This window comes from Protopterus annectens, chromosome 1.part0, assembly GCF_019279795.1.
Source record: "Protopterus annectens isolate FY-2018-M chromosome 1.part0, PAN1.0, whole genome shotgun sequence".
Taxonomy (NCBI): domain Eukaryota; kingdom Metazoa; phylum Chordata; order Ceratodontiformes; family Protopteridae; genus Protopterus; species Protopterus annectens.
In genome coordinates this window covers 1498957163-1498981871 of record NC_056725.1, presented here as the reverse complement: position 1 = coordinate 1498981871, position 24709 = coordinate 1498957163, and positions in this window count along the sequence as shown.

Sequence of the window (24709 nt, the reverse complement as noted above, 5' to 3'; positions counted from 1 at the left end):
AGGAATGAAAAGTATGAGGCATCAGAAGTCATTAGTCATAGGAAATAAACAATACACATTTTAATTAAGGTAATGCATGTTAGAAATAGAAATGTAAGTTGGTAGAAATGTATGCTTTTTTAAGGAAAACACAAGGGATTTATTTTTGTAAATTAGGAAAGTAGTGTAGCTTTGAGAAAATACAGGAATACATTAAATACAAGAAACAGTTTGTGAGTAGTGCAGGAAAGTGTTGACATAGATGTGTGACGTACTAAATACAGTGGGTCTACATGTGAATGGTAGAAGAGGGATTTGTGGAAGTTCTATTTAGCTACAGGTTGGAACAGTTGTACTAATGGAGTGCAAAAGACCATTCACAATAGGTAAAATAGGATTAGGTATGAATTTCTCTTTCTCTACATTTCTGAGAAAGCTTTACTCATAAAAATAGCAATTAAGGCAGAGATTAAATGTAAGAGTTAAGAAAAAGATTGCCTTTATTTTAAGGTTTGTAGGTACAGATTGCAGTTTGGTTTCTGACTGTTGAGGGTTTTGGAGACAAGATGACTGAAGGTCAGGATTTAACAATGATACAGGGTGCTACTGCAGAAAATGTTGCTTTAGATCATATAAGGTGATACTGAAGAAGATTCAGGTCTACTTTAGAACAACAAAATGCCACTTACCCGAAACCCATATCGCCGAGATAAAAGCGCTGACAGCAGCAACATACTGACATCCCGAACACCGACTAACCACTCCACATAAGTAACCACTCAGTCATGTGACACAAACAAGTAAACAGAAGCAAACCAAACTCACTCATGTGTGGGGGGGCTTCACTCTCCCCATGCGGGGGGCTGCTCCCTCCACACCCCCTAACTAAATATGTCAACTCTGAGATCACACTACTGAGGGGGTAAGGGGCAAAGTTCAATAGGATGGCCAAGCAGTTACTGACTTTGAGTGGTTAGTCAGTGTTGTGGGATATCAGTGTGTTGGTGCTGTCAGTGTTTTTGTCTCAGTGATATGGGTTTTGGGTAAGTGGCATTTCATTGTTCTAAAGTAGACTCAAAGATTTATACATTATAATGCTTGTGGGAGAAGTTTGGAAAAATATGTGCAAACTATATTAAATAATAAGAAACGGATGATGGAGAATATAAGTAAAAGAGTACAGAAGAGGTTTTCTATATTACTGAAAAAAAAAAAAAAGAGAGACGGCTTATATTGTAGCCCATCTCAAACTGCAACATATTTTAAACTATTATGTTTTATTATTGAAAACAAATTTTCTTTCTGTTTATTATTTTAATTGTTGTTGAATAAAATATTGTAAGAAAGAAGAGTACAATGATATGATTTATTATCCTATCTTCCCCGGATATTTATTTTGTATTTATTTTATGTTGTTTATTTTATGGTGCATCTATAATGTTACATTTCAGTTTATACTGTGGGATATTTGACTTTTACTTAAGCTAAAACCAGATCAAGCAGATTGAATTTTGGTTTAATGTGTTATCCAACGGACAGCATCTCAAGAGTTTTGTCTTCTAAAGGGCTTTTTTACATTAGAAAATGAATCCAGCTAGCTGGTGTGGGGATAGAACCCACAGTCTTCTAAAGTACACAGCATTAAAGAAAGGGTGCAAGATGTAGAACTAATACTGCATTTGAAAAATAAATTAAGAATTTAGCCTTGAAGACTGGTAATTGTTTTTCTTGTTCCTGTAATAATAACAACAACAATAATAACAATAATAATAATAACAATAATAATAATAACAATAATACTAACAGAAAATATGGTATACGATCATGAGTGCTTCTACTTTAAAACATAATACCTATCCAAACCGTGCTAAATAATGAAAGGAACCAAAATGCATTTGTGTGTAATTTATCATTTTGATTTTACCCCTGATTTAAAGTATGACACTCAATACTCCACATTTCAGTTTACTATCCCAAGTTTATATAATAGACAAATAAATGAATGTAATTTGCAATTTATGTCACAAAACTGCTTATGACTTTTTAAAGACTGCAACAGGGTTTGTAAAAATATTTCTGGGAATTGCGCAGTCAGACTAAAAGTCATTTGCTGCCTTTCTTTACACAAAGTAAGACCCCATTATGCTATTAAAATATCAAATACAAAAATAACTATAATAATTAAAACATTTTGCAGCTATGTCAGTGATTTACAACCTAATAGGAAGACATTGACCTGATTCATTAGGGTGAAAGAAAGGGGCAATTATATTTAATAAGTATTTCATATACTTTTACAGTAATGCAAAGCATTCAGACATGCATTAGACAGGCCCCAGCAGTAGTCTAATTAAGGTCTTTTAGCTTTCATTTAGCATGTCATAATGAACACGAAAGCTTTGTGTTTGACCATAAAGTTCATTGGCTCTCATTTGCATATGAATTGAATTAAAAATATACTGTTGATGAAATCTCAAGCACTCTTCAAACATGTATATTGTGGCAGTGAAACGTGTGAAAATTGCATAGACTTTCGTTACCACAATCTTATAAAGTCATGCACTGGGCCTTTTTCTTTTCTTTTATTTGTTGATAGCATTGATGGCGAAATATCATGTGAAATTATAACACTGAGGCAGATTTGAATTTCATGCTGTAAAGTGTAGAACTTTTTCTTCTTTTCCCCTCCTACAACAAAACAGTATCTGTAATCATGAATGAATACCTTAAACAGTTAGTGTGCATCAAAATCTAATATAAAAACATTCTGTGAAATAACACAACCAATAAATATTGCATTAGGAAATTGCATTCTCAGAATACCAGAAAAACTGCAGAGGAAAAAGTATGTCAGTTCACAGCCTTCGTGTATCATTCATGTGATATGCAGACAGAATATTAATATGTACTCCAGATGTCATTTTTCAGAAATAGAATGTCAGTCTTCTCAAGGAAGAAACTAGTGCCGTCACTAGATTTTGCAAATCCTCCACACGTTATAAGAACATAAGAAACCCTTTTTTCTGATGTTTTCAAATAAGAAGGAAAGGAATGATTTTATTATTATTATTGTAGACTGTAGAATTTTTCTTTACTGTAGAATGCTGCATAAAGCTGTGTGACTTCTTGTTTATGCTAATATGTTTGTCATTGTTACTGGAGCTTTTCTCCTCGGGCCTCCACTGAAAACAGGCCGTTTTTAGGCCCAGTAGACTTCCCTGGTCATCAAACTGAAATAGACAGATAAATAAATAAAGGATAAAAAAGTTAATATAAAATGTGGCATGGAGCAAAGAGATATTAAATCTGCAAAAACTAAAGACAAAAGCAACAGTGACAGACTATGTGTTCCTTTTGGCAGATATTAGGTCAACAACTTCTTCAACAAAGTATTAGTCTAAGGGTGTGCACACTTGTGCAACCAGCGTATTGTACATTTTTTGTTTTTTTATATATTATTCCCCCTAACAGATTTGTTTATATCACAAAAACCTGGCATTTTAACAGCAGTGTGTAAACTTTTGATATCCACTCTATATCATCCTTATCATCATCATCATCCCCCTTTTTCCCCTTTTTCTACATGGGGTTGGGGTATCGTGTTAACTGTCGCCAACTCTCTTGATTCACTGCCACACTCCTGCCTTCTTCAACACTCATGCCTGTCACAGATCTTCTTTCACACAATCCATCCACCTCTTTGCTGGACATCCTTGCTTCCTTTTGCCTTCTTCCTGTCTGTCCCAAATCTTCCTCACCAGATTGTGTTCTGCTTTTCTACACATGTGCCCAAATAACCATAATATGTTCTCTTTGATCTTTTCTGCAATTGGAGCTCCCTTGGCTTCTGCTCTTGTGTCCTCCTTTTGTCTGTTCCACAGTGTGCATCCTACCACCCTTCTCATGCACTTCATCTCCATCACCTCTAGCTTCTTCAACTGCTCTGCCTTTACTGCCCCGGTTTCTGTACCATACAGTAGTACTGGTCACACCACTTTCTTGTACACCTTACTTTTCAGCTTCTTTGGCATTCTTCTGTCATAGACTACACCTGATACTCAATGCCAGTTGGCTGCAGCCTCTCTGATTCTAGTGCTGACATCTTCATTCAGACTTCCCTTCTCCTCAACCACCCCTCCCAGATACTCAAAGCTGTTTACCTGTTCCACTATCTTCCCTTCTATCTCTGTTCTCAGGTTCTTCTGATTTCCCCAATTTACTGCCATTACCGCCATCTTATCTGTGCTTAGTTTCATCCCATGTGCCTTCAGAGTTGCTTTCCATTCTCCTATCCTTTGCTGACGTTCTAGCTCAGAGTCTGCCTGTACTGCCACATCACCTGCATACAACAGCTTTGTTGATCTGCCCCTCCAACCTGTTTGCTAATGTAGTCCATCACCAGTATGAACAGCAGTGGTCTCAGAGCTGAACCCTGGTGTGCACCCACTCCCACTGGGAACCTCTCTGTGAGGCCGAACAGTGTTCATACTTGAGTCACTGGGTCCTTGTACATAGCCTGCACTAATTCTACCAATGTGTCTGGGACTTCAAACCACTGCAGTACTGCCCAAATCAGCTTTCTTGGGACCTTGTCATATGCTTTCTCCAAGTCTAGGAATGCCCAGTTGGACTCACTCCTCATCTCTAGCTTCTTCTGAAGTATCTGTCTCAGTGCAAACATCGGGTCAATTGTCCTGCATCCTACATTCTACTACTCTGTGTATCCGTTTATCAATCACCTTCTCCAGAACTTTCATGCAATGTGGTACGAGTTTGATGCCTCTGTACTGTCCACAGCTTTGAATGTCCCCTTTGTCCTTGTACACTGGCATGAGTATGCTTATTCTCCAATCATCTGGGATACACCTTTCTCTCCACACTGCTATTAGTACCCTCAGGAGCCATTTTTCCCCTATCTTACCTAGCATCTTTATCATATCTGCTGTGACCTCATCTGAGCCTGCTGCTTTCCCTGACTTCATATTCCTTGGTGCTGTTCTTACTTCTTCTAAGGTAGGCTCCTCTTCTTCTCTTATCATAGGCTGTTTCTGGGGCAGTACAGCTTCTGTGGAATTTTCTGCATTCAGAAACTGCTGGAACTACTCCTTCCATCTGCCTTTGATGTCCTGTGGACTGGTGAGCAAGTTGTTGCTAGCATCCCTTATGAAGGGTGTCTGACTATCTTCTTTATCTTTGTGTATTTGCCTTGCAACCTGATATAGTTTCTTTGTGCCCCTTACTGAGTCACTTTCCAAAAGTTGGTACAGTGCCTCTCATGCCCCATTCTTTGCTACTGCAACTTCTTTCTTAGCTTCTTTATTAGCCAACCAGTACTCCTTCCTAGCCTGGTCAGTCTTTTCTATATCTCACTTCTTCCTGCACTCATTCTTTCTTTTGATGACTTCCTGGACTTCTGCATTCCACCACCAGCTGTCCTTATGTACCTTATTTCCATTCCTGGCTTGGCCACATATCTTTTCTGTAGTCCTAACACATGCTGTTTTAGGTGCTGCCACTCCTCTTCAACTCCACCTATTTCCTCCTCTTCTTGGGGTGCTAGAGCCCTGAGTAATTCCTTGAACTGCTGTACTTTATCTCCAGTCAACTTCCAGGTCTTCAGCCTGGTCTCTGTTGATTTTAGAGCCTTCTCTGACCTCTGATTTTAGCTGATTGTGGCAACTAGTGGTTTATGCTGTGGGCCGACTGTTTCACTGGGGATGTCTTTGCAATCATGGATTCTACCCCAGTGCCTTTTGCTTACTATGAGGAAGTCTACCTGAGTTGCATGTTGGCTACTCTTGTATGTGATCTTGTGACTGTCTCTCTTTCTGAACCATGTGTTGGCTACTATCAAGCCATTTGCCAAACAGAAGTCTAGATTACCTTCTCGTTCTTTATTCCTGTTGCCCCACCCATGTGGACCCAGACAGTCCTCATATCCTGTTCTGTCTACCCCAATAGGTGCATTCACTTCACCCATTATCAACACCAATTCATGCTGTCTTTCTTTATCTAGTAGGTCCTGCAACTGCTGTCTGAATGCACTCTTTTCCTCACTATCACAACCCTGCTATCAAAAACCACGCACTCAGGTCACTCCACAACAAGTACATATATGACTGTCATTATCCATGTTGGTGTGAACGACCTGAGACGTACCTCCCTGGACTACATCAAAAGAGACATGGAAAATTTCTCTGATCTTGTAACCCAGGCAGGTATGACCCTAGCCCTGAGTAGCATTCTGCCATCACCCAGAATGATGCCACAGTACAAGGACAAAATGATTGACTTCAACAATTGGCTAAGTTTAGGGTGCCATTCTAAAGGGATCCAGTATCTGTCTGCCTGGGATGACATGGTCGACAGACCACGATGCTTTGCCAGAGATGGCCTTCACCTGTCACCCCTGGGATTCCAGATACTGGCTAAGGTTCTTGCCGCCCCTATAGTGCCTTTTTTAGGCAAGATTCAAATGACAAATTCACCACCATAACGGAACAGGAAAGCAAAAACTGAGGTTGATGCTACTCAATGCTAGAAGTCTAAATCTCAAAATGCACTCACTTGAGGCACTTCTTAAAATGGAGAACATCGATATCTGTGCAGTGACTGAGACATGGCTCAAGGCTCCAGAGAGCACCCCTGCACTACCAGGCTATAACTCATACCACACTTTTTGGCCATGTAACCTGGACCGGAACAACAAAGGCGGAGGTGTGTCCATATTCATTAAGGAAATCCATACCTCCAGGCTAGTTGCTCAGCATAATGCAGCCAAAGTTATCCAAGTGCAACTAACTCTGGGCAAACCTGCAATCCAAATTGTAGCTTCCTACAGATCACCCACCATGCCCCAGGATTCCCACTCCTCTTTTCTTGATGTACTGGAAAATATTAGGGTTCAACGAAACATCCTAATAATGAGCAATTTCAACTACCCCATCATTAACTGGGAAAACTACTCATGTACCAACTCCTTCGCTCAATGCTTTCTGAAATTCATAAACTCCAATGCCCTGGATCAAGTTATCCACACCCCAACCAGGGGCAACAGTATCCTAGATCTAGTCATTACCAACATGAGTGACCGTTGTTCCACACCTGAAGTCAGCACCTCACTGGTCCGATCTGACCATAAGCTAATTACCCTAGATATCCACATCCTGCCCCCACCCCCTATTAAGGAAACCATGGTAAAAAATTTCTCTAAAGCCAACTTCATGCTTCAGAAGTGGTGAACTTCATGACACCCATGCAGATGGACGATACAGTTACGACTACTGAATCCTACACAATTGCACTTTATAAGCACTTACATGAGTGCATGGATCTTGCTATCCCAAACAGAAATGATGCTATCCTCCAAAAAAAGGAAGCCAATCTGGTGGTCCCCTGCCATAAACAAACTGTACAACAGAAGGAAGAAACTGTTGCAAAAGAGAGCAAAATCCCATGAGTGGAGGTGCTCCCTGGTCAGCTTCAGTAAGAAGCTGCGATCCCTGATAAAATCCTCCAAAGCTAGTTACGAAAACAAAATCGCCATTGATTCTAAAGACAGCCACGAAGCATTCTATAGCTACGTCACAAATCTCAATGGCAACACTCAGATCTGCTCTGAGTTACAGCACAATGGCACTAAATATACAGACCCAACTGATATTGCCAACATCCTGGCAGATAGGTTCAGTGCAAACGTTACCCCCCTCTCACCCCCTAAAGAGCCCATCTCTTTACTGGAAGAATGCAAAGTTCCTGTAATCATGGCTGCACAGGTAAAAACACACTCTCCAAAGCCAAGAACACAGCATCCATGGGACCAGCAACATCCCAGGCTGAATTCTACACAAACTACAGAATGAACTGGCACCCCACCTAAGTACCATGTTCAATCATAGCCTCACCTTAGGCTTTGTGCCTGCTGAATGGCGCACAGTGACGGTTATCCCACTCCACAAGGGGGGAACCACCATGGACCCCGGGAACTACCGCCCCGTTAGCCTGATGAGCTTGGTCTGCAAGGCCATGGAACGTATCATCATGGAACTTATAAACAAAGACATTGTTAATCTCCAAACTCTGGACCCCATCCAGTTCGGGTTTGTAAAATGCAGATCATGTCTCCTAAACCTGATAGACTCCTTTGAAGCAGTCACCAAAGCCGTAGACAAGGGTAAGGTGGTTCACACAGCCTATCTAGATCTTGCCAAGGCTTTCAACACCATCCCCAACTCTGGAATTATAGATAAACTCACTAAACTAGGTATAAATCCCTATGTCATAAGATGGGTTGCCAACTGGCTCACTGACAGAACCCACAGTGTGAAAGTAGCAGACTCCAAATCTGACTTCAGACCAGTGACAAGTGGAGTACCACAGGGTTCAGTCCTGGGTCCTCTCCTGTTTGGTATCTACTTCTCTGAAGTACAGGCTAACACAGCAGGTCATTGGCTAATGACGTTCACAGATGACTGCAAACTGGGAGCCATAATCGAAACTCCTAATGATGTGGACATCCTACAAAAGGGCCTCACTGAGACAGATGCCTGGTGTCAAAGCCATGGCCTCAAGCTCAATGCCAAAAAGTGCATTGTCATCCCTTTTGGTAAAAACTCTGTACCCATGAACTACAACATAGGTGGTAGTATACTTAACACTGAAAGTGTGATAAGAGACCTTGGGACACAGGTGGACAGTAGTCTCTCCTTTAATAATCACATCACCACAGTAGTCAGGAAATCCTTCTACGTAGCACACCTCATCACAAAAGGTTTCTCATCCAGAAAAAAAGAGGTCATTGTTCCCCTCTATGCATCACTCATTAGACCCATTATAGAGTACAACGCCCCTATTGGTATGTACCTCACAAGACATCTACAACAACTGGAAAGGCCTCAGAAATACCTCACAAAGAGGATTACCGGCCTCAAACAGATGCCCTATGCAGACCGTCTAAAAAAACACCAGATTTCTACCATTGCATATCGTCTACTCAGAGGTGATCTCTGCCTAACATACAAAGCTATGTCAAACCCAGAGCTGTTGAACATGTTCCACTTGAATGAATCCCAATCCCTCCAAGCTACACGCTCTAGGGACCTAAACCTTGTCACCACAATAAACAGGACAACCCGGAGGGATAGATTCATGTCCCAGAGACTTCCCGTACTCTGGAATAAACTACCTATCTATATCAAACAAAGCTCCTCATTAGCGCTCTTCAAGAAAAATCTTGATGACTGGATGGGAAATAGGAAATTCACCCTGATGATCACCTCTGCAGCTCTACTCGACAGTGGCAGAGGAAAATAATTTTCTTGGGTTTCAAAAGCCAGGGTACCTTTTTGGCTGGGCTTGTATAGGCCCTAGGGCCGATAGCCTAGTACCTACCTATGAACCTATGAACCTATGAACCTATGCTGTGGGGCATAGGTTGAGATTATGAATACTGCCCTATCATTACACCAGAGTCTGATTGCCATGAGTCTGTCATTAATTCTGATGATATCCCTCACTGCCTTTTGAAGCCTCTCTCTCACCACAATTTCTACACCATTTCTAGCCTGTCCCCCACCTGAGTAGTAGAGTCTGGATCTGAAGCCAAGTGTTTTTGCTGCACTGCCCTTCCATCTCATCTCTTAGATACATAGTATATCCAACCAACTCCATATCATCATATCATCCACTTCCAAGCTGTGTCATGTCAGTGAACCTACATTAAGCATAGGAATTCTCAGCTCATGTTTGGCAGGTTGGTTGGTTTTATGTCTAGCTTTTGCCCAATAGAGCTATCCCATGTAAACCAGGCTGGGCAACTGGACACTGGCCAGGAAGTAGCTTATTGACCCAGGGCTGCTGGGCTTTATGGAAGGCACACACTGGCCAATTGGGGTACATATACCCCTCCCATCATTAGCAAGGGTCCCTGGTGTGGGTCAGAGTAGGCCGGGTCCTCAACCTACTTATCACCGGTAACTACCCATGCCCATTTTTGGCAACATTCGTCAACATGACCAAATAACCTAGAGCCATATTTTACACCATCAAGTGGCTAGCCCTGCCACGGCATGCAGTCCATGATCCATATTCTCCTATCTTGAGGATACTGCGCACCACAGTAGATGCCCAAAGTGATTGGTCTGTACAACTCTTCCCTATAGGACACCATGTAGTCTGTGTTGCTGCCACAGCTCTATTCATTGTTGAGTTTGAGATAGAAACACTCAGCATGTTTTTCAGACATGGAAGAAACCTCATGGAGACACAGGGAGAACATGCAAACTCCAAACAGGCATTGGTCGGAGGTCAGGATCGAACCTTGTACCTTGTGCATAGATACATATACATATATATATATATATATATATATATATATATATATATATATTTATATATGGATTCACTTTACTTCACCGAAAACTCATTTGACCGAATTTCATTTCACTGAAAATAGTAGTGCAGTGTATATGGCCTTTTCCCCGCTGAATATGACAGTGGATATTATAGCAATAACCCACGCCTGGGTGTGGGTAATGTTAAATTTACCCACGGTTGGCGTGGTTTGGTCCCGGTGAAGCCGAGGAACAAACAAAGCCAACCGTGGGTAAATTTAGTATTACCCACACCCAGAAGTGGGTTATTGCTATTATACCATGACATTATTTAAGAAAAGAAACTATTACTTTTCTTAAATAATGGCATAGTATAATGCCTGTTTACTGCCCTTCCGCAGATGTCTGGCATCCGCGGCAGTTCTGATGTACTGCGCGCCTGCGCAGTACATCAGAGTTGTGGGCAAAAGCAACGGAGAAAGCAAGATCTCCATTGCTTTTTAGTGTTTCGCTATGTTAAATGAGTTTAACATAGTGAGACAGTTTTAAAATAAGCAACGGACATCTCCGTTGCTTATTTTAAACTGTCTCGCTATGTTAAACTCATTTAACATAGCGAACACTAAAAAAGCAACGGAGATCTTGCTTCCTCCGTTTCTTTTTTTAAAACACTGTCTCGCTATGTTAAATGGGTTTAACATAGTGAGACAGCTTTAAAATAAGCAACGGAGATCTCTGTTGCTTATTTTAAAGCTGTCTCGCTATGTTAAACCCATTTAACATAGCGAGACAGTGTTTAAACGAAGTTATACTAATGGAAAAAGTCCGGGCGACGGACCTTTTTCCATTAGTATAACTCGATTTACAATGGGCACGCTGGCCAATCAGCGTGCACGTTTTGGGGGGGGTCATGGTATAATAAAAGTTTACACACCCCTGTAAAGATGCCAGGTTTTTGTGATATAAAAAACTGAGACCACAATAAATCATTTCAAAACTTTTCCCACCTTTAATGTGACCTATAACCTGTACAATTCAATTGAAAAACAAACAAATCTGTTAGGGGAAAATATAAAAAAATAAAACAAGTACAAGAAGCTGGTTACACAAGTGTGCACACCCTTAAACTAATATTTTGTTGAAGCACATTTGATTTAATTACAGCATTCAGTCTTCTTAGGTAGGGGTCTCTCAGCATGGTACATCTTGACTTGGCAATATCTTGCCCACTCTTCCGTGCAAAAGCGCTCCAAATCTGTCAGATTGCGAGAACATCTCTTGTGCAGAGCCCTCTTCAGATCACCCCACAGATGTTCAATTAGATTTAGGTCTGGGCTCTGGTTGGGCCATTCCAAAACTTTAATTTTCTTCTGGTGAAGCTATTCTTTTGTTGATTAGGATGTATGCTTGGGGTCATTGATGTACTGAAAGGTGAAATTCCTCTTCATTGTCAGCTTTCTAGCAGACACCTGAAGGTTTTGGGCCAAAAATAACTGGTATTTGGAACTGTTCATAATTCCCTCCACTTTGACTAAAGCCCCCAGTTCCAGTTGAAGAAAAGCAACCCCAAATCATGATACTGCCACCACCATGCTTCACTTTGGGGTGATGTGAAGTGTTATTTTTGCACCAAACATACCTTTTGGAATTGTGGCCAAATAGTTCAACCTTGGTCTCATCAGACCATAACACATTTTCCCACATGCTTTTGTTAGACTTGATGTATTATTTTGCAAATTTTAGCTGGGCCTGGATGTTTTTTAGTGTAAGAAAAGGCTTCCGTCTTGCAACCATAACTTATAGGCCAGACATATGGAAAATATGGGAGATTGTTGTCACATGTAGTACACAACCAGTACTTGTCATAAATTCCTGCAGCTCCTTCAGTGCTGTTGTAGGTCTCTTGGCAGCCTCCCTAACCAGTTTATGTCTTGTCACTTCATCAATTTTGGAGGGGCATCCAGTTTTTTGCAACGTCACTCTTGTCTCATATTTTCTCCACTTTCTGATGACTGTCTTCACTATGTTCCATTATATAAAACAAAAAGGAAACACACTGCCAGGTAAAGCACTCTCCTCAGAAACAACAAATCAGCAGGAAAAAAAGGCAATGAGTGCACCATGAGCTGAAGTCAAAAGTAAAATAACAAGTAAATCCAAAAGGTCTTCCTTGTATTTAAAATCCTCGTTTATTACAAAAGATAAAACTGCAGGAGATAGCAAGTTGTAAGCGTTGTTACCTACGCTTCACCAGACATAAAGAAAATGCTGAAACTTTCCTCTTATAAAGCATTAATTGTTATGATGTCATTAGTAATTGGAAGTTAAAATTTAAAGAAACAGACATACAAACATAAAATATAAAATATAAAATATAAAATGCATTCTGAGTTAAAACATTGTCTAGAGCAGAGAATATATTTTACATAAATGTATGTGTAGACATTAATGCTTCAGTGGCCTTGAAGCTAAGAAAGGCTTAAGAGTGAGCTCTCATTAAGCCCAAACTTATGGGCTTGTAATTTGACAATCCACTTGCCTTCCTTTCTTCAATTCTGTTCCTTATGTTACCTAATCTCCCATCAGTATGCACCAATTCAAGAACCTGGAATTTGAATGTGTGATCGTCACCTAACTCCACAGTGTGTTTAGCTAGGGCATTCAGAATGTTACGTTTGGATATGGCATAGATATGCTCTCTGATACGTTCTCTTAGGGATCTGGTTGTCATGCCCACATAGAACTTCCTGCATACTTGGCACTCAGCTAAGTAAACCAAGTTGATAGACCTACAGCATGGTGCTTAAACATGTAGTTCCTGTGTGTTTCAGGATGTGTGTAGTTATTAGTATTGGCAACATATTTGCACTGGTTGCAAGATGAGCAAGCAAGAGTACCACATTGTCAGTGACATGAGGTTTATCATAACAAAGTAGCCTATTTAACAAAGCATGTTTCTATAGGCTACCGAGGTGCTATCAACTAAGGACCTGATGTCATCATCTATCATAAGAAGATTCCAATGTTTATTGAAAATCTTCAAAATGTGTTTGTTCTTGTTAGTGTAGAATTAGAATCCTATTGGGATTCGCCTGTGTGCGTGAAATTTGAACACTGGGATTTGTGTCTTTTGATGATGGGTGCGGCATCATTGCCTCTCTTAGTGTCACACTCAGAGATGGCTTCATGTACAGAGTTCTTGTTGTAGCCCCTAGATATAAATTGGTTGGCTAAATCTGTTTTCTGTTGTTGGTATGCTATCTGTGTAGAAGTCAGTTTGGAAGCCCTCAAGGCTTGATTCTTAACAATATTTTTGTAGATGTGTTGGGGATGCATGCTTTCTGTATGTAGTAAGTTGTTCCTCCAGCAACTCTTCCTGAAAAGTTCAGTTTCAAAACCATAATTGTTCCTAGAGACACTCACATCTAGGAAGTCAATGCGGTCACTGGAGTAAGTATAGTCAAAACTCAAGAAATCAGTTGTGGCATTGAGATAGCTGATGAAATCAAAAAGGTGCTCAACTATTCCTCCCCAAAGAAAGAACACAACATCTACAAACCTGTTGTAGAATATCAATGACTTGACAAATTCAGAATTTTCATTAAACACAAACAACTGTTCCCAATGTGCCAAGACTAAATTACATCGCTACACCTTTGACTTGTAGATGGTAGGTATTCCCATAACATAATACATTATTCTTGAGAATGATCTCAAGCAAAGACACACATCTGTCCACCATAAGAGGTGTGAGTTTGTTATGTGTAAGAATAGCTCTAATGTACTCCAAGCCAATGTCATTAGGAATTGAAGTATACAAAGATTTAACATCTAAGGTTACTAGTATACACTTGTCATAAGGAGAAAAAGATTGATCAAAATCTGCTAGATTCTCCAAGAAGTTAGTGGTATCTTTCAGAATGTGCTTAACTTCTAAGACAATGGGTTTCAATATCTTGTCAAGATATATCGAGAGGGCTCTGTGAGCCAGCCTCGACTAGAAACTATTGGACGTAATGGTGGATCTGTAGCGTTCTTGTGTATTTTCCCTAAAGATGGTATCAGAGGTTTATCAACTAATAAATATGAATATAAATCATTATCAACTATATTGGTTAACATCAAATCATACAACATAGCATGAACATTCTTAATAAGATTATTCAAACTGTACCTAGGTAAAGGTAAATAAGTCTCACAGTCAGACAACATAGCATTCATTTTCTCATAATATATAGAACTATCCATAATAACGATCGCACCACCTTTATCTGCTTGTCTAATGGTGATAGCTTCATTACATCTCAAATTGTCCAAAGCTTGTTTTTCATCATATGATAGATTGACAAAGTTAGATTTGACTTTATTGTCATTGTAGAGTTTAAATAAGTCATTTTCCACAGCTTGTTCAAAAGCATCCAAAAGTGGATGTTGCTTTGGAACAAACGTGGATGGCTTCCTGAATAAAGTATGATTGTTAGCAGACTGCTGATCCTGCTTACCATATAACAGTTTGAGAGTTAAAGTTCTTGTAAACATCTTGACATCCACTATGATGTCAGTGATATCATTACTGTGTGAAGGAATGAAACCTAGCCCCTTGTTAAGAACCGATAGTTCAATACATTCAAATCATATTGGGATATGTTTACTACTAAATTGTCTGAGTTCAAAGCCTCAGGAAGTAAAACATGAGTATTTACTTTTTCGGTCGCCATACCTTTTTTGCAAATGGCGTGTTGTCTTCCGTGAACTTCCTTTTGTTTGTTTGCATGGACGGGGACCAAGTTCTCTTTTCCTGTGGTCGATAGGGTAAAGGAAAAGAAGGGAGACCCTCTCCTAATGCGAACAGCTCGTCCTCTGCTGGAATTACAAAGGAATCAATGCACAGCTGTTTGTTGCGCATTTCGCTCACTTTCGGTCTCACAGAATCAGCCTTCTCAGAGTGAGGTACTATGTCTGAAACGGAATCTATGTGTACTTGTGCCTGTGTTGTTATGACATGAGAACGTGGTGTAGTTGTCTTGTCAGGCTCCTCAGTAGCGTTGATGAGTACTTCCGTTGTAGCGGCCACAGTCAAATCTAACTTTGTCAATCTATCATATGATGAAAAACAAGCTTTGGACAATTTGAGATGTAATGAAGCTATCACCATTAGACAAGCAGATAAAGGTGGTGCTATCGTTATTATGGATAGTTCTATATATTATGAGAAAATGAATGCTATGTTGTCTGACTGTGAGACTTATTTACCTTTACCTAGGTACAGTTTGAATAATCTTATTAAGAATGTTCATGCTATGTTGTATGATTTGATGTTAACCAATATAGTTGATAATGATTTATATTCATATTTATTATTTGATAAACCTCTGATACCATCTTTTAGGGGCCTACCCAAAATACACAAGAACGCTACAGATCCACCATTACGTCCAATAGTTTCTAGTCGAGGCTGGCTCACAGAGCCCTCTCGATATATCTTGACAAGATATTGAAACCCATTGTCTTAGAAGTTAAGCACATTCTGAAAGATACCACTAACTTCTTGGAGAATCTAGCAGATTTTGATCAATCTTTTCTCCTTATGACAAGTGTATACTAGTAACCTTAGATGTTAAATCTTTGTTTACTTCAATTCCTAATGACATTGGCTTGGAGTACATTAGAGCTATTCTTACACATAACAAACTCACACCTCTTATGGTGGACAGATGTGTGTCTTTGCTTGAGATCATTCTCAAGAATAATGTATTATGTTATGGGAATACCTACCATCTACAAGTCAAAGGTGTAGCGATGGGCACTCCTTGTGCCAACGCTACGCTAATTTAGTCTTGGCACATTGGGAACAGTTGTTTGTGTTTAACAAAAATTCTGAATTTGTCAAGTCATTGATATTCTACAACAGGTTTGTAGATGATGTGTTCTTTCTTTGGGGAGGAACAGTTGAGCGCCTTTTTGATTTCATCAGCTATCTCAATGCCACAACTGATTTCTTGAGTTTTGACTATACTTACTCCAGTGACCGCATTGACTTCCTAGATGTGAGTGTCTCTAGGAACAATTATGGTTTTGAAACTGAACTTTTCAGGAAGAGTTGCTGGAGGAACAACTTACTACATAGAGAAAGCATGCATCCCCAACACATCTACAAAAATATTGTTAAGAATCAAGCCTTGAGGGCTTCCAAACTGACTTCTACACAGATAGCATACCAACAACAGAAAACAGATTTAGCCAACCAATTTATATCTAGGGGCTACAACAAGAACTCTGTACATGAAGCCATCTCTGAGTGTGACACTAAGAGAGGCAATGATGCCGCACCCATCATCAAAAGACAAATCCCAGTGTTCAAATTTCACAATCCCAATAGGATTCTAATTCCTACACTAACAAGAACAAACACATTTTGAAGATTTTCAATAAACATTGGAATCTTCTTATGATAGATGATGATATCAGGTCCTTAGTTGATAGCACACTCGAGTAGCCTATAGAAACATGCTTTTAAATAGGCTACTTTGTTATGATAAACCTCATGTCACTGTACGGCACAATGTGGTACTTTGCTTGCTCATCTTGCAACCAGTGCAAATATGTTGCCAATACTAATAACTACACACATCCTGAAACACACAGGAACTACATGTTTAAGCACCATGCGAGCTGTAGGTCTATCAACTTGGTTTACTTAGCTGAGTGCCAAGTATGCAGGAAGTTCTATGTGGGCATGACAACCAGATCCCTCAGAGAACGTATCAGAGAGCATATCTATGCCATATCCAAACGTAACATTCTGAACCTAGCTAAACACACTGTGGAGTTAGGTGACGATCACACATTCAAATTCCAGGTTCTTGAATTGGTGCATACTGATGGGAGATTAGGTAACATAAGGAACAGAATTGAAGAAAGGGAAGGCAAGTGGATTGTCAAATTACAAGCCCATAAGTTTGGGCTTAATGAGAGGCTCACTCTTAAGCCTTTCTTAGCTTCAAGGCCACTGAAGCATTAATGTCTACACATACATTTATGTAAAATATATTCTCTGCTCTAGACAATGTTTTAACTCAGAATGCATTTTATATTTTATATTTTATATTTTATGTTTGTATGTCTGTTTCTTTAAATTTTAACTTCCAATTACTAATGACATCATAACAATTAATGCTTTATAAGAGGAAAGTTTCAGCATTTTCTTTATGTCTGATGAAGCGTTGGGTAACAACGGCGCTACAACTTGCTATCTCCTGCAGTTTTATCTTTTGTAATAAACGAGGATTTTAAATACAAAGAAGACCTTTTGGATTTACTTGTTATTTTACTTTTGACTTCAGCTCATGGTGCACTCATTGCCTTTTTTTCCTGCTGATTTGATGTTCCATTATATATCCAATGCTGTGGAAATTTTTTTGTACCCTTCTCTTAACTGATACCTTTCAACAATGAGATCCCTTTGATGCTCTGTAAGCTCTCTTGGCTTTTGCTGTAGCAGGCAACTGAGTAAATGTCAGGAAAATCCTACTAGGACAGCTGAACTTTATTTGGGGTTAATAAGATTCTCTTTAATTGATAGCAGGTGTGTACCCAAGAAGACTGAATACTGAATGTTGTAATTAAAGCAAAAGGTGATTCAACAAAGTATTAGTTTAAGGGTATGCACACTTATGCAACCAGCTTATCCTACATTTTTTAGTTTTTATATTTTTTCCCCTAACAGATTTGTTAGTTTTTCAATTCAATTGTACAGGTTATAGGTCACATTAAAGGTGAGAAAAGTTTTGAAGTTATTTATTGTTGTCTCATTTTTTCATATCCACAAAATATATATATAGTTAGGTGGGGTGTGGGCGGCACAGCCCCCCACATTGGTTTTATATTGTCCAGTTTCTGTTCAGAGGGTAAGTAGTTTTTAACCAAATTAGGTGGGGGAATACGCACCCCACACCCACTAATGTGGGGGGGCTGTGCCCCCCACAACCCCCAACTATATATACTAACTCCAGGGTCGCACTACAGTGGGGAAAAGGGCATATACACTGCCACTACTAGTTCTGGTGACTTGGGATTCAGTCAAATGAGTTTTCGGTCATTTGAGCTTTCGGTGATTTCATCTCGGTGAAATGAAATTTGGTCAAATGAGTTTTCGGCGAAGTGAATCCAGATAAATAGATAGATAGATAGATAGATAGATAGATAGATAGATAGATAGATAGATAGATAGACAGATAGATAGATATAGCTAGATATAGGTATACAGATATATAATAAAAACCTCCATCCAAAGAAATCAAACTGTAGACTAAAAATGAAGTGCTTTCATTCTTTTATTATTTTAATTTTAAAACATTAAAACATAAATGTCACCCGAAACTTAATTTAAATGTACACTCAGGTCAGTGCAAACAACGTCTGAATGTGTACAACTACAGTAACAGTCATAAATTCAAAAATATATAAATAGAACCCCACCCACTAGGTGGGTATCATCAATTATCTTAACATTCTTAATAAACATTTTATATTTTAAGTTCCATTGAGCCCTAGGGGCATGTTAGCTTGAAGTCTCACTTGCCATTGTAATTCCTTGATCTCCAGTAGAGGGTTGACATCACCAAAGAGAACAACCACTTTGTCCAAAACTGAAAACTTAAAATTTGAAAACTGGGCATACACTAGACTATAGGGGGAGTTCAGTAAAGCCTGCAAGGAGTGCTTTTCCATGCAGGCGTAGTGGCACAGAGTTTACATGGAAGTAAGCAGCCGCGCAATCCAATAAACAGAGTAGAGGGGCATGCATGAGCATGTGGACATGAAAGTGTCTGTGACATGCAAATTACCTCATAAGCAGGTGAACTGCATGCAAATGAGGGTGCTGGAGTGATCCGAAGTGTACATGGAAAAATTTCATGTACAAGAAAGTAAAAATGGAACAGGGGTTGTAAATGCCCATTTAGAAGGTCAGAAATTGCATAGTAGGCACAGGTATGTGCAAAACTATGCCCTGTGTATCCAAACAATAATGCAAAATAATGCAAAATAATGTAATAAATAATTTTTTTAATATCCATATTACAAATATGTGAGAATAATGCATTATAGGGCCCTGCATGGAGTATGTACAATGGTAGATTTCAGTGGTTGCTAAGGAGGCAAGCCATGGAATAATGAAGTATCCAAGTTGTGTGCACAGATCTGTATACAAATGAGCTGGGGTTACTGAATAGCAAAAATGGGCTACTGTGTCTGCAGATAAAATCCATGTAGTCCCAGAACCATATTGGTGTCCACAGAACAGCTAGCTCACATCAAAAGGGAGTGTGTCACTATATGTGTAAGTGGATTGGAGCTCAGCAGCACCCATTTGAGTGACAAACTGCTCAGCTAAGCAGGAGAGGGTGTCCAGTGATGCTAAGCTTTGTTTAGATAGGAGTAACATTACCACTCCAAATCTACGAGCTGCAGTAAGATATTAACAACTAAATTATAACCTATTTGTTCAGTAAAATTAAATTAAACACACATTAAAACACCATTAAATTTTGTTTAAATGTTACTTTAAATTCCCACTTCTGAGCTGATTAATTAAAACTGCTGTGGTTAATTATGCGTTTAATCAAGTGTATATAAAGGTTTTTGTGGTGTATTCAATTGTTTTGTCTGAAGAAGGCCAGGTACTTACCTAGCCAAAAGCGCTTACAATAAACAGTTTTTACAAGCAGTTTTGACCATAGCCGGCTTCTATTGCTCCCATTTTTGCTTTTGTTTTTGTTTTAAGTCATTATTTTGGTCAGTTTTGCATTTTGTTTTACGTTATGGCAAGCGGAAACGGAACGGCGACGCAGTCTTTGTTTTCCCAAGAGGATACGGGTACAAATAATCCTGTTCGTAACACACAAGATGAGGCCATTGGTAACTTGACTGCCCTGGTTCAAGTTTTGTTGGGGCGGGTTGATACGTTAACACAGAAGGTTAACGCTTCAATGGCTAAAGAAAAAGAAGCTAGCGTTTCTATGAGCCAGCAAGGCATCCGTACTACCGAACAGGCCAGTAATGCGAACAGTCGTCTGGATAATATTAATGTAGCAAGGAACGTTACAGGATTAGCAGTGGATGCAACGGATAGGCGAAGTCTCCTACCAGCTGCTTTTAGTACAGTTAATGGTAACCAGCTGAATGCACAAGGTAACACTGTTCTATTATCAAATCAAGGAGTACCAACAAATCATGATAGTAATATTCCTTCTATGAACACTTTCGTGAATAACAATAACTTTTTTAACTCTGGGCATGATAACGCCGTTGTTACTGAAGAAAATGATGAGCATGTAGTCAACAGTTTGCTCAGTAAAATTAATGAGTTTGACATGAAACTGTTTAAATGTAGGAAACTTCAGCTTGAAGTTTCTTACTTACAAGAATGTATAAGTAAAAAGATTGTCCCAAAAGGGCTTAGGCAATGGCGCTATCCAGCAGGGCTTGTTAGTGAATCAGTGTTCCATCATGAATTATTAGAACTTTTTGATCGGCAAGGATTAGAGTTTTTGCAGGCACTTATTAACTTCTACAATACTGACATTGGTTGTCTTAAAACAGATCTAGAAATGCTGAAACATGATATTAGAATCATATTGACTTTGATAGATATAAATACGAATATTGTAGAATATACACGATTACTGAAACAACCTTAAACAAACTGCTGGTCACTAAGAAGAAAAAGATCGCAAGGGATGTTAATGACTATGCTAAAAAACAAGCATACCCTAAGCCCCCTTTTAATGTGTCACATAATCAAATGCCTTTGTTAAATACTAATGTAAATTTGAATGATGAAAATGGAGATGAAGGGACTTCATTTCAACGGAACTCTGTAGCTGATGAATGAGTTAATCAGCCTCTTAGGAGGAGTGAGCGACTGAATAATGTAGGTCAACAACACAACAATGCCAGGAGCAATAATACCCCTAATAACAATAATAATTCTAGTAATTCTGGTAATAGGGACAATAGGACTGACGAACCTAATCAACAGGATTTTCAGTCCAACAATACCCGTACCAGCAACCGTCAATACAACAACAATCGCCCCCAAGGGAAGAACAACAACAAAAAGAGACAGCGGAGGAGATAGTATATGATCATACTGACATTCTAGCCCCAAGAATTTATACTAGTTCAAAGGGCAACTTTAAAATATTTAATTACACCATCTTGGATGTCCATCAGGAGATGGCAGATTTTTTATCGAAAGGGTTGACCTTTGTTCCTACCAGAAGAATGGACATCATTGATACTTTAATAGACCTTAAATTATTTGTCCGTAAACTTAACTTGAATTTCATTATGGGTAATAATTTTAACACATCCAGCTCCATTAAGGTTTCAAGTTTATTTAATCCTCCAATTCATCCTGAGTTGCTCACGTTTGAAAGAATGTGTGAATTTGATTTTAGAGCTATAAGAGAAAGGTATCTAAATCGAGTTACTAAATACAACTTTAGTATATTAGAGCAGGATTGTATTCATTTATTAAAAGATTGCAATATTAGAGTCATGAAGCCAGACAAAGGGGGAGGTCTGGTTTTCATGGATCATGTAGTTTATGTGACAAAAATGTGTAAACATCTAGATAGTGAGGCATACATTAGAGTCTCTTAAAACGAAGTTAATGTAGCTTATAAAAAATTTGAAATATGTTAGAGGATTTATTTCTCAAAAGAGCTATTGATATGGACTTGTATCACTATCTACTAATGTTAGCACCTATTACTCCAGCTTTATTTGGCACCCCTAAAATTCATAAATCTTTGATAGACCCACCATTTAGGCCAATTGCTGATGGCCGTGGTTCAATCACTTACGGGTGTGCAAAATATATAGATAGCTTTCTCAAACCACATCTTGAAAGTGAAACACAAATATGTAAGGATTCGTGGAGTTTTTTACAGAATATTAGTAAACTTGAATTTCAGCCTAACATCTGTTTCCTTACAATAGACGTAAAAGATTTATGCACGGTCATTCCACATACTATTGGAATAAAGTGGACTAGGGAATTTTTATTCATGAAAAATGTTGATAATAACACCATTAATTTAATTGAGACATTGTTGGAAATTACATTGACCAACAATTATATAATATTTGAAGAAAAATTCTACTTACAAAAATCAGGAGTAGCTATGGGCTCTCCATGTGGTGGAAGTTTTGCCAGTATTGTAATGGCATATTGGGAACACAACTTTCTGTATAATGAACCTTTGTTTAAGAACAATGTCTCCTGGTACACTAGGTACCAGGATGATATGTTCTGTATTTGGAAAGGAGATGTTTCTAAGATATCTGAATTTATTAAAAACATTTCTAAAACCACTACTTTTTTAGAATTCACCTATAAATTAGGGGAGGAGTCCATTAGCTTCCTAGACATTTTACTTACTAAGGATAGCGCTAATTCTAGATTTAAAAGTAATATTTATAGAAAATCGACATATTCCAATACTTTCCTTCATTTTTCAAGCGATCACCCATACCATCAGAAAGGGGCAGTAGTTAAGGGGCAAATGGTAAGGGCTGCCCGTATGATTTCGGACCATTCCGATTTTGATTCTGAATGTAATTTATTAGAAACCATGTTCCTCAATAGAGGATACCCCGTACACTTATTGATGAGTGTTAAAAATGAGGTAATTCAGAAAAGACTTAATGGGTTTTTTGTCCCGCTTCTGTCGGGGTCTGAAACAGCACATATTGGTTCTGTGTTAGAAGATGAAGGTTGTCAAGTTGGGGGTATTAATTTTGTACAGTTGGGTTCAGTCGACCAACGTACAGTCCATTATACTAATTTTCTCTGTACATATTCTTTGGATTATGCCCCCATTAGAGAGGCTTTGAACAAAAATTGGTCTATCATTAGAAGTAATGAGATGTTGCTTAAAGTGTTTGGATTAAATCCAAAAATAACTTATAGAAGAGGGAAAAACTTAAAATCTATTTTGGAAATGAAAAATAATGTAAGCTATAATAACAAAAAAGTAAAAGGTATGTTTAAATGCGGTAATTGTTCGCAATGTAAGCATATAAAGGTGACGAACAAACTGCATATTAATGATAAAACATACAAGATAAATTCGAGATTTAATTGTGAAACCTCAGCAGTAACATATGTTGCATTGTGCTGTGAATGTAATGCATTTTACATTGGGAAGACCGAAAGAAAGTTAAAACAATGGATTTATGAGCACACGTATGCCATTGCTAAAAAAGATATGAATAATGCACTTGCTAAGCATGTAATAGACCACCCTTGCAATAGTTTTAAATTTGCAGGGTTGCAACATAGACCAGTAGATATTAGAGGTAGACCATGGCAAGTGCAATTAGAAATTGATGAGTTACGATGGCAAATTAGAACTAGTGCACATCTTTATCCAGGTTTGAACGAGAGTATGTCTATTAAATGTATGTTGAAATTATTATCATTCAAAAGATAACAGTTATTATTTTAAATTTAAGATGAGACATTAACTTAATGTCTTTCTTTTGTTGGCAATTTAGTGCTAGTACCATTTTATACTTATGTGTGAATAGTACTTATATAATTTACTTACATACACATAAGCATTTATTATGCATATTTACTTATTTATAATAATAGGATCTTATATGGTATATTTTAATAAGCTTGGTAAGGAGACTTAAAAACATTTACATTAATAGTAATAATATATATTTTTTAGAATGGATCAGTCATGTGTTATATATAATATATGTAACATATAACACAAAATATGTATATATATATATATATATATATATATATATATATATATATATATATATATATATATATATATATATATATATATATATATATATATATATATATATATATATATATATATATATATATATATATATATATATATATATATATATATATATATATATATATACATATATATATATATATATATATATATACACATATATATTAGTTTGATAAAATCTTTTTAAAAAATGTATCCAATGGTTACGAGTCATACCTCTCAACCTGTAAACATCAAAAATCTGGACAAGGCCCATGAAAAATAGGTACAAATCTGTATGTTGATTAACATCTAATTTGCATACATAATTATGTAACCCCACCCACTCCAATGTAATTGTGGGATACCAACTTTCGAATGCAAATTGAAGAACAGACAACCAAACCATGGCACTAGAGTCCCCCTGCAGCCATTGCAGTGTCCTGTTACCTGGCTATTTTGCCCCATTTACCATAAACACTAATGTATGCATTACTGCTTTACTTCTACAATGATTTGAATTTTTATTTTTACATTTTACAGCACAACAATGCAGAAACACTAAAAGAAATCATCTGGTAA